The following is a 10,000-nucleotide window of genomic DNA, read 5'->3' as shown; positions in this document are numbered from 1 at the left end:
CCCCCTGTACCTGCCCTGGGAGTGTTTGATGGGACAGTGTAGAGGGAGCTTTACTCTGTATCTAACCCCCTGTACCTGCCCTGGGAGTGTTTGAGGGGACAGTGTCGAGGGAGCTTTACTCTGTATCTAACCCCCTGTACCTGCCCTGGGAGTGTTTGATGGGACAGTGTAGAGGGAGCTTTACTCTGTATCTAACCCCCTGTACCTGCCCTGGGAGTGTTTGATGGGACAGTGTAGAGGGAGCTTTACTCTGTATTTAACCCCCTGTACCTGCCCTGGGAGTGTTTGATGGGACAGTGTAGAGGGAGCTTTACTCTGTATCTAACCCCGTGCTGTACCTGCCCTGGGAGTGTTTGATGGGACAGTGTAGAGGGAGCTTTACTCTGTATCTAACCCCGTGTACCTGCCCTGGGAGTGTTTGATGGGACAGTGTAGAGGGAGCTTTACTCTGTATCTAACCCCGTGCTGTACCTGCCCTGGGAGTGTTTGATGGGACAGTGTAGAGGGAACTTTACTCTGTATCTAACCCCCTGTACCTGCCCTGGGAGTGTTTGATGGGACACTGTAGAGGGAGCTTTACTCTGTATCTAACCCCCTGTACCTGCCCTGGGAGTGTTTGATGGGACAGTGTAGAGGGAGCTTTACTCTGTATCTAACCCCCTGTACCTGCCCTGGGAGTGTTTGATGGGACAGTGTAGAGGGAGCTTTACTCTGTATCTAACCCCCTGTACCTGCCCCGGGAGTGTTTGATGGGACAGTGTAGAGGGAGCTTTACTCTGTATCTAACCCTGTGCTGTACCTGCCCTGGGAGTGTTTGATGGGACAGTGTAGAGGGAGCTTTACTCTGTATCTAACCCCCTGTACCTGCCCTGGGAGTGTTTGATGGGACAGTGTAGAGGGAGCTTTACTCTGTATCTAACCCCCTGTACCTGCCCAGGGAGTGTTTGATGGGACAGTGTAGAGGGAGCTTTACTCTGTATCTAACCCCCTGTACCTGCCCTGGGAGTGTTTGATGGGACAGTGTAGAGGGAGCTTTACTCTGTATCTAACCCCCTGTACCTGCCCTGGGAGTGTTTGATGGGACAGTGTTGAGGGAGCTTTACTCTGTATCTAACCCCCTGTACCTGCCCTGGGAGTGTTTGATGGGACAGTGTAGAGGGAGCTTTACTCTGTATCTAACCCCCTGTACCTGCTCTCTCTCTGACCTCCCCATCTCACCTTTTCACCATCAGCATTCGGGAACTGTTGCTGTAACATGTGACCATTTTATCGCAGGTGCCCTGTTACATATTTCACCATTATTGAGAGTTCCCTTTGTTAAATTAGTGCAGTTTCTGTAACAATTCTTTCTTCAAATTCTTTCTGGATGTTAAGGAGAGCTTTTCGGGCCGGGATGCCCTTTTAAAAGAGCTGAATGAGTGAAGAGCTGCACAACACCGAGCAGGAAATGCCCGGCTTGATTCACGGCCTTGTGCCGAGTTAGCCTGATCTCACGCACCGGCTGTGACATAATGATCCCAACTCGCGCACACAGAGCAAGCAAGGCCCAGGATCCATCCCGGGCCTGTTCTGACCCGGCCCGCTCCCCCCTCGGAGATCAGGAGCGTTGCCGCAATCGAATCCGGCCACCGCCGGCCAAGCGAGCGGCGATATCAGCTTCTGGTGAGGCCCCGCTTGGCCGAATAGCAGCGGGTGCCGCCCGTCGCCGGGGTTAACAGAGGGAGAGCGCCCCCTCCTGGCGAAGGCGCAGGCGACGGCTGACACAGTGGGGCCTCGCTGAGGGGGGGTGCGGGGAGATGAGGAGGGGAGGGGAGGGGTGTGTGGGCTGTATCGAGGAGCCCACCCAGCTCAGTCAGTGTCCAGCAAAGTCAGGGAGACGATGCCCTGATTCAAGTTTTCTTTTAAACACATGTTTGGTCTTTGCAGTTACAAGTGTCAACTGCAGATTAAAGTGGAGTAAGTGTATAAATTATTAAAAACAGACTTGTAAATACATAGATGTCCTTCTCCTTGTCTGTGTCTGGCCTTCCAGTCTTTTGTCTCCTACACACACACACACAACTTGTGTTAATACAGCGCCTTGAACCAAGTGAAACGGGAGACCAAACAGATTGATCCCGAGCCACATAAGACGATATTGGGGCAGGCGACCAAAAGCTGGGTCACAGAGGCGGGTTTTAAGGAGCGTCTTGAAGGAGGAGAGAGAGGCGGAGAGGTTTAGGGAGGGAGTTCCAGAGCTTGTGGCCCAGGCAACGGAAGGCCCGGCCACCGATGGTGGAGCGATTATAATCAGGCATGGTCAGGAGGGCAGAGTTAGAGGAGTGCAGAGATCTCGGGGGGGTTGTGGGGCTGGAGGGGGTTACAGAGATAGGGAGGGGTGTAGGGGCTGGAGGAGGTTACAGAGATAGGGAGGGGTGTAGGGGCTGGAGGAGGTTACAGAGATAGGGAGGGTGTCGGGGCTGGAGGGGGTTACAGAGATAGGGAGGGGTGTCGGGGCTGGAGGAGGTTACAGAGATAGGGAGGGGTGTAGGGGCTGGAGGAGGTAACAGAGATAGGGAGAGGTGTAGGGGCTGGAGGGGGTTACAGAGATAGGGAGGGGTGTAGGGGCTGGAGGAGGTTACAGAGATATGGAGGGGTGTAGGGGCTGGAGGGGGTTACAGAGATAGGGAGGTGTGTAGGGGCTGGAGGAGGTTACAGAGATAGGCAGGGGCTGGAGGGGGTTACAGAGATAGGGAGGTGTGTAGGGGCTGGAGGAGGTTACAGAGATAGGCAGGGGTGTAGGGGCTGGAGGAGGTTACAGAGATAGGGAGGGGTGTAGGGGCTGGAGGGGGTTACAGAGATAGACAGGGGTGTCGGGGCTGGAGGAGGTTACAGAGATAGGGAGGGGTGTAAGGACTGGAGGTTACAGAGATAGGGAGGGGTGTAGGGGCTGGAGGGGGTTACAGAGATAGGGAGGGGTGTAGGGGCTGGAGGAGATTACAGAGATAGGGAGGGGTGTAGGGGCTGGAGGAGGTTACAGAGATAGGGAGGGGTGTAGGGGCTGGAGGAGGTTACAGAGATAGGGAGGGTGTAGGGGCTGGAGGGGGTTACAGAGACAGGGAGGGTGTAGGGGCTGGAGGGGATTACAGAGATAGGGAGGTGTGTAGGGGCAGGAGGAGGTTACAGAGATAGGGAGGTGTGTAGGGGTTGGAGGGGGTTACAGAGATAGGGAGGGGTGTAGGGGCTGGAGGGTGTTACAGAGATAGGGAGGGTGTAGGGGCTGGAGGAGGTTACAGAGATAGGGAGGGGTGTAGGGGCTGGAGGAGGTTACAGAGATAGGGAGGGGTGTAGGGGTTGGAGGAGGTTACAGAGATAGGGAGGGATGTAGGGGCTGGAGGAGGTTACAGAGATAGGGAGGGGTGTAGGGGCTGGAGGGGGTTACAGAGATAGGGAGGGTGTAGGGGCTGGAGGGGGTTACAGGGTTAGGGAGGGGTGTAGGGACTGGAGGAGGTTACAGAGATAGGGAGGGGTGTAGGGGCTGGAGGAGGTTACAGAGATAGGGAGGGGTGTCGGGGCTGGAGGGGGTTAGAGAGATAGGGAGGGGTGTAGGGGCTGGAGGAGGTTACAGAGATAGGGAGGGGTGTAGGGGCTGGAGGAGGTTACAGAGATAGGGAGGGGTGTAGGGGCTGGAGGAGGTTACAGAGATAGGGAGGGGTGTAGGGGCTGGAGGAGGTTACAGAGATAGGGAGGGGTGTAGGGGCTGGAGGAGGTTACAGAGATAGGGAGGGGTGTAGGGGCTGGAGGAGGTTACAGAGATAGGGAGGGTGTAGGGGCTGGAGGGGGTTACAGAGATAGGGAGGGGTGTAGGGGCTGGAGGAGGTTACAGAGATAGGGAGGGGTGTAGGGGCTGGAGGAGGTTACAGAGATAGGGAGGGTGTAGGGGCTGGAGGAGGTTACAGAGATAGGGAGGGGCTGGAGGGGGTTACAGAGATAGGGAGGGGCGAGGACCATGAAGGGATTTGGAAACAAAAATGAGAATTTTGAAATCGAGGTGTTGCTGAACCGGAAGCCAATGAAGTGTGAGTGGGACTGGGTGTGAGTTAGGACACGGGGTCAGTGAGCACAGGGGGTGATGGGTGAGTGGGACTGGGTGTGAGTTAGGACACGGGGCACAGGGGGTGATGGGTGAGTGGGACTGGGTGTGAGTTAGGACACGGGGCACAGGGGGTGATGGGTGAGTGGGACTGGGTGTGAGTTAGGACACGGGGTCAGTGAGCACAGGGGGTGATGGGTGAGTGGGACTCGGTGTGAGTTAGGACACGGGGTCAGTGAGCACAGGGGGTGATGGGTGAGTGGGACTGGGTGTGAGTTAGGACACGGGGCAGTGAGCACAGGGGGTGATGGGTGAGTGGGACTGGGTGTGAGTTAGGACACGGGGCAGTGAGCACAGGGGGTGATGGGTGAGTGGGACTGGGTGTGAGTTAGGACACGGGGCAGTGAGCACAGGGGGTGATGGGTGAGTGGGACTGGGTGTGAGTTAGGACACGGGTCAGTGAGCACAGGGGGTGATGGGTGAGTGGGACTGGGTGTGAGTTAGGACACGGGTCAGTGAGCACAGGGGGTGATGGGTGAGTGGGACTGGGTGTGAGTTAGGACACGGGGCAGTGAGCACAGGGGGTGATGGGTGAGTGGGACTGGGTGTGAGTTAGGACACGGGGTCAGTGAGCACAGGGGGTGATGGGTGAGTGGGACTGGGTGTGTGTTAGGACACGGGGGCAGTGAGCACAGTGGGTGATGGGTGAGCGGGACTGGGTGTGAGTTAGGACACGGGGCACAGGGGGTGATGGGTGAGTGGGACTGGGTGTGAGTTAGGACACGGGGCACAGGGGGTGATGGGTGAGTGGGACTGGGTGTGAGTTAGGACACGGGGGCAGTGAGCACAGTGGGTGATGGGTGAGCGGGACTGGGTGTGAGTTAGGACACGGGGCACAGGGGGTGATGGGTGAGTGGGACTGGGTGTGAGTTAGGACACGGGGCACAGGGGGTGATGGGTGAGTGGGACTGGGTGTGAGTTAGGACACAGGGCAGTGAGCACGGGGTGATGGGTGAGTGGGACTGGGTGTGAGTTAGGACACGGGGTCAGTGAGCACAGGGGGTGATGGGTGAGCGGGACTGGGTGTGAGTTAGGACACGGGGTCAGTGAGCACAGCGGGTGATGGGTGAGTGGGACTGGGTGCGAGTTAGGACACGAGGCAGTGAGCACAGGGGGTGATGGGTGAGTGGGACTGGGTGTGAGTTAGGACACGGGGACAGTGAGCACAGGGGGTGATGGGTGAGTGGGACTGGGTGCGAGTTAGGACACGGGGTCAGTGAGCACAGGGGGTGATGGGTGAGTGGGACTGGGTGTGAGTTAGGACACGGGGTCAGTGAGCACAGCGGGTGATGGGTGAGTGGGACTGGGTGTGAGTTAGGACACGGGGTCAGTGAGCACAGGGGGTGATGGGTGAGTGGGACTGGGTGTGAGTTAGGACAGGGGGTCAGTGAGCACAGGGGGTGATGGGCGAGTGGGACTGGGTGTGAGTTAGGACACGGGGCAGTGAGCACAGGGGGTGATGGGTGAGTGTGACTGGGTGTGAGTTAGGACACGGGGACAGTGAGCACAGGGGGTGATGGGTGAGTGGGACTGGGTGTGAGTTAGGACACGGGGTCAGTGAGCACAGGGGGTGATGGGTGAGTGGGACTGGGTGTGAGTTAGGACAGGGGGTCAGTGAGCACAGGGGGTGATGGGCGAGTGGGACTGGGTGTGAGTTAGGACACGGGGCAGTGAGCACAGGGGGTGATGGGTGAGTGGGACTGGGTGTGAGTTAGGACACGGGTCAGTGAGCACAGGGGGTGATGGGTGAGTGGGACTGGGTGTGAGTTAGGACATGGGGCAGCGAGCACAGGGGGTGATGGGTGAGCGGGACTGGGTGTGAGTTAGGACACGGGGTCAGTGAGCACAGGGGGTGATGGGTGAGTGGGACTGGGTGTGAGTTAGGACACGGGGCAGTGAGCACAGGGGGTAATGGGTGAGTGGGACTGGGTGTGAGTTAGGACACGGGGCAGTGAGCACAGGGGGTGATGGGTGAGTGGGACTGGGTGTGAGTTAGGACACGGGGCAGTGAGCACAGGGGGTGATGGGTGAGTGGGACTGGGTGTGAGTTAGGACACGGGGTCAGTGAGCACAGGGGGTGATGGGTGAGTGGGACTGGGTGTGAGTTAGGACACGGGGTCAGTGAGCACAGGGGGTGGTGGGTGAGTGGGACTGGGTGTGAGTTAGGACACGGGGCACAGGGGGTGGTGGGTGAGTGGGACTGGGTGTGAGTTAGGACACGGGGACAGTGAGCACAGTGGGTGATGGGTGAGTGGGACTGGGTGTGAGTTAGGACACAGGGTCAGTGAGCACAGGGGGTGATGGGTGAGTGGGACTGGGTGTGAGTTAGGACACGGGGTCAGTGAGCACAGGGGGTGATGGGTGAGTGGGACTGGGTGTGAGTTAGGACACGGGGTCAGTGAGCACAGGGGGTGATGGGTGAGTGGGACTGGGTGTGAGTTAGGACACGGGGCAGTGAGCACAGGGGGTGATGGGTGAGTGGAACTGGGTGTGAGTTAGGACACGGGGTCAGTGAGCACAGGGGGTGATGGGTGAGTGGGACTGGGTGTGAGTTAGGACACGGGGCACAGGGGGTGATGGGTGAGTGGGACTGGGTGTGAGTTAGGACACGGGGCACAGGGGGTGATGGGTGAGTGGGACTGGGTGTGAGTTAGGACACGGGGTCAGTGAGCACAGGGGGTGATGGGTGAGTGGGACTGGGTGTGAGTTAGGACACGGGGTCAGTGAGCACAGGGGGTGATGGGTGAGTGGGACTGGGTGTGAGTTAGGACACGGGGTCAGTGAGCACAGGGGGTGATGGGTGAGTGGGACTGGGTGTGAGTTAGGACACGGGGTCAGTGAGCACAGGGGGTGATGGGTGAGTGGGACTGGGTGTGAGTTAGGACACGGGGTCAGTGAGCACAGGGGGTGATGGGTGAGTGGGACTGGGTGTGAGTTAGGACACGGGGTCAGTGAGCACAGGGGGTGATGGGTGAGTGAGACTGGGTGTGTGTTAGGACACGGGGCAGTGAGCACAGGGGGTGATGGGTGAGTGGGACTGGGTGCGAGTTAGGACACGGGGACAGCCGAGTTTTGGATCACCTCGAGTTTACGTCGGGTAGAATGTGGGAGGCCGGCCAGGAGTGCGTCACAATAGTCAAGTCTGGAGGGAGCAGAGGCAGGGATGAGGGCTTCAGCAGCGGATGAGCTGAGGCACGGGGGCGGGAGGCGGGCGATGTTACGGAGGGCGAAATAGGCGGGTTTAGTTACTGCCCCTCCGACAGTACGGCACTCCCTCAGTACTGCCCCTCCGACAGTGCGGCACTCCCTCAGTACTGCCCCTCCGACAGTGCGGCACTCCCTCAGTACTGCCCCTCCGACAGTGCGGCACTCCCTCAGTACTGCCCCTCCGACAGTGCGGCACTCCCTCAGTACTGCCCCTCCGACAGTGCGGGGCTCCCTCAGAACTGCCCCTCCGACAGTGCGGGGCTCCCTCAGTACTGCCCCTCCGACAGTGCGGGGCTCCCTCAGTACTGCCCCTCCGACAGTGCGGGGCTCCCTCAGTACTGCCCCTCCGACAGTGCGGCACTCCCTCAGTACTGTCCCTCCGACAGTGCAGCACTCCCTCAGTACTGTCCCTCCGACAGTGCGGGGCTCCCTCAGTACTGTCCCTCCGACAGTGCGGCGCTCCCTCAGTACTGCCCCTCCGACAGTGCGGCGCTCCCTCAGTACTGCCCCTCCGACAGTGCGGCACTCCCTCACTACTGCCCCTCCGACAGTGCGGGGCTCCCTCAGTACTGCCCCTCCGACAGTGCGGCACTCCCTCAGTACTGCGCTGGGAGTGTCGGCCTGGATTGACCTGCCCAAGTTGCTGGAGTGGCACGTGAACCTCCAAACCTCGTGACTCAGCCCTCGAGTGACACTGTCGCTGGGAGTGGGGAAGGGTGTATTTGTGATCTCTTCCATAAGACATCACAAAACACACAAACTGCAAGGTGGCTTCATCGCCCCAGGGACTTGTGCCTTCATTGTTGTAAACATCCCCAGCATCGAAGGCACTGACCCACACTCGATCAGCTCCGCTGGGCAGGGCCACATTGTCCACATGTCCCACCCCCAGAGACACGAGACTCCCCAAAGCGAGCGCTCGACTCGGAACTCCTTCACGGGCAAACGGGCCAAAGGTGGGCCAGAGGGAACGTTACAGGGGACCACCCTCAAAGACCTCCCTGATATAAAGTGCAACATCCCCCACCCACACCTGGGAGTCCCTGGGCCCAAAGACCAGTCCGCCCGGAGTGGAGGGAGTGCATCCGGGAGGGACACTGAGCACCTCGAGTCTCGTCGCCTGAGAGCGTGCAGAGACCAAGCGCAGGCAGCGGAAGGAGCGTGCGGCAAACCAGTCCCACCCTCCCCTTCCCTCAACGTCTATCTGTCCCACCCTCCCCTTCCCTCAACGTCTATCTGTCCCTCCCTCCCCTTCCCTCAACGTCTATCTGTCCCACCCTCCCCTTCCCTCAACGTCTGTCTGTCCCACCCTCCCCTTCCCTCAACGTCTATCTGTCCCTCCCTCCCCTTCCCTCAACGTCTATCTGTCCCACCCTCCCCTTCCCTCAACGTCTATCTGTCCCTCCCTCCCCTTCCCTCAACGTCTATCTGTCCCACCCTCCCCTTCCCTCAACGTCTATCTGTCCCTCCCTCCCCTTCCCTCAACGTCTATCTGTCCCACCCTCCTCCTTCCCTCAACGTCTATCTGTCCCACCCTCCCCTTCCCTCAACGTCTATCTGTCCCTCCCTCCCCTTCCCTCAACGTCTATCTGTCCCACCCTCCCCTTCCCTCAACGTCTGTCTGTCCCTCCCTCCCCTTCCCTCAACGTCTATCTGTCCCACCCTCCCCTTCCCTCAACGTCTATCTGTCCCACCCTTCCCTTCCCTCAACGTCTATCTGTCCCACCCTCCCCTTCCCTCAACCACTGTCTGTCCCACCCTCCTCCTTCCCTCAACGTCTGTCTGTCCCACCCTCCCCTTCCCTCAACGTCTATCTGTCCCACTCTCCCCTTCCCTCAACGTCTATCTGTCCCACCCTCCCCTTCCCTCAACGTCTATCTGTCCCACCCTCCTCTTCCCTCAACGTCTGTCTGTCCCACCCTCCCCTTCCCTCAACGTCTATCTGTCCCACTCTCCCCTTCCCTCAACGTCTATCTGTCCCACCCTCCCCTTCCCTCAACGTCTATCTGTCCCACCCTCCTCTTCCCTCAACGTCTGTCTGTCCCACCCTCCCCTTCCCTCAACGTCTCTCTGTCCCACCCTCCCCTTCCCTCAACGTCTGTCTGTCCCACCCTCCCCTTCCCTCAACGTCTATCTGTCCCACCCTCCCCTTCCCTCAACGTCTATCTGTCCCACCCTCCCCTTCCCTCAACGTCTGTCTGTCCCACCCTCCCCTTCCCTCAACGTCTATCTGTCCCACCCTCCCCTTCCCTCAACGTCTCTCTGTCCCACCCTCCCCTTCCCTCAACGTCTATCTGTCCCACCCTCCCCTTCCCTCAACGTCTGTCTGTCCCACCCTCCCCTTCCCTCAACGTCTGTCTGTCCCACCTGTGACAGTGGACCGTGCTTCCTGTATTGGGCTGTTCAGCCACCTGAGGACTCACTGTCAGAGTGGGAGCCAAGTCTCCCTCGATTCCCAGGGACTGCCTACGATGTGTGAGGGTGTGTTGCTGAAAGAGGGGCGCTTGGCACAGGGAGGTGGGAGCGAGAGGCGGGGGGGGGGGGGCAGAGGGGTGAGGGGGACTGCCCCTTTAAATGGCTGCCTGCCCCTTTAACGGCCCGGGACTTGTTGTTGCCTTCTCTTCCGGCTTGTGCTGAACTTTGGCAAGGGAGCAGTGTTGC

This window comes from Pristiophorus japonicus, unplaced genomic scaffold (assembly GCF_044704955.1).
Source record: "Pristiophorus japonicus isolate sPriJap1 unplaced genomic scaffold, sPriJap1.hap1 HAP1_SCAFFOLD_649, whole genome shotgun sequence".
In the NCBI taxonomy this organism is placed as follows: Eukaryota; Metazoa; Chordata; class Chondrichthyes; family Pristiophoridae; genus Pristiophorus; species Pristiophorus japonicus.
The sequence above is the reverse complement of the archived record's forward strand: the minus strand, read 5'-3'. Positions refer to the sequence as shown.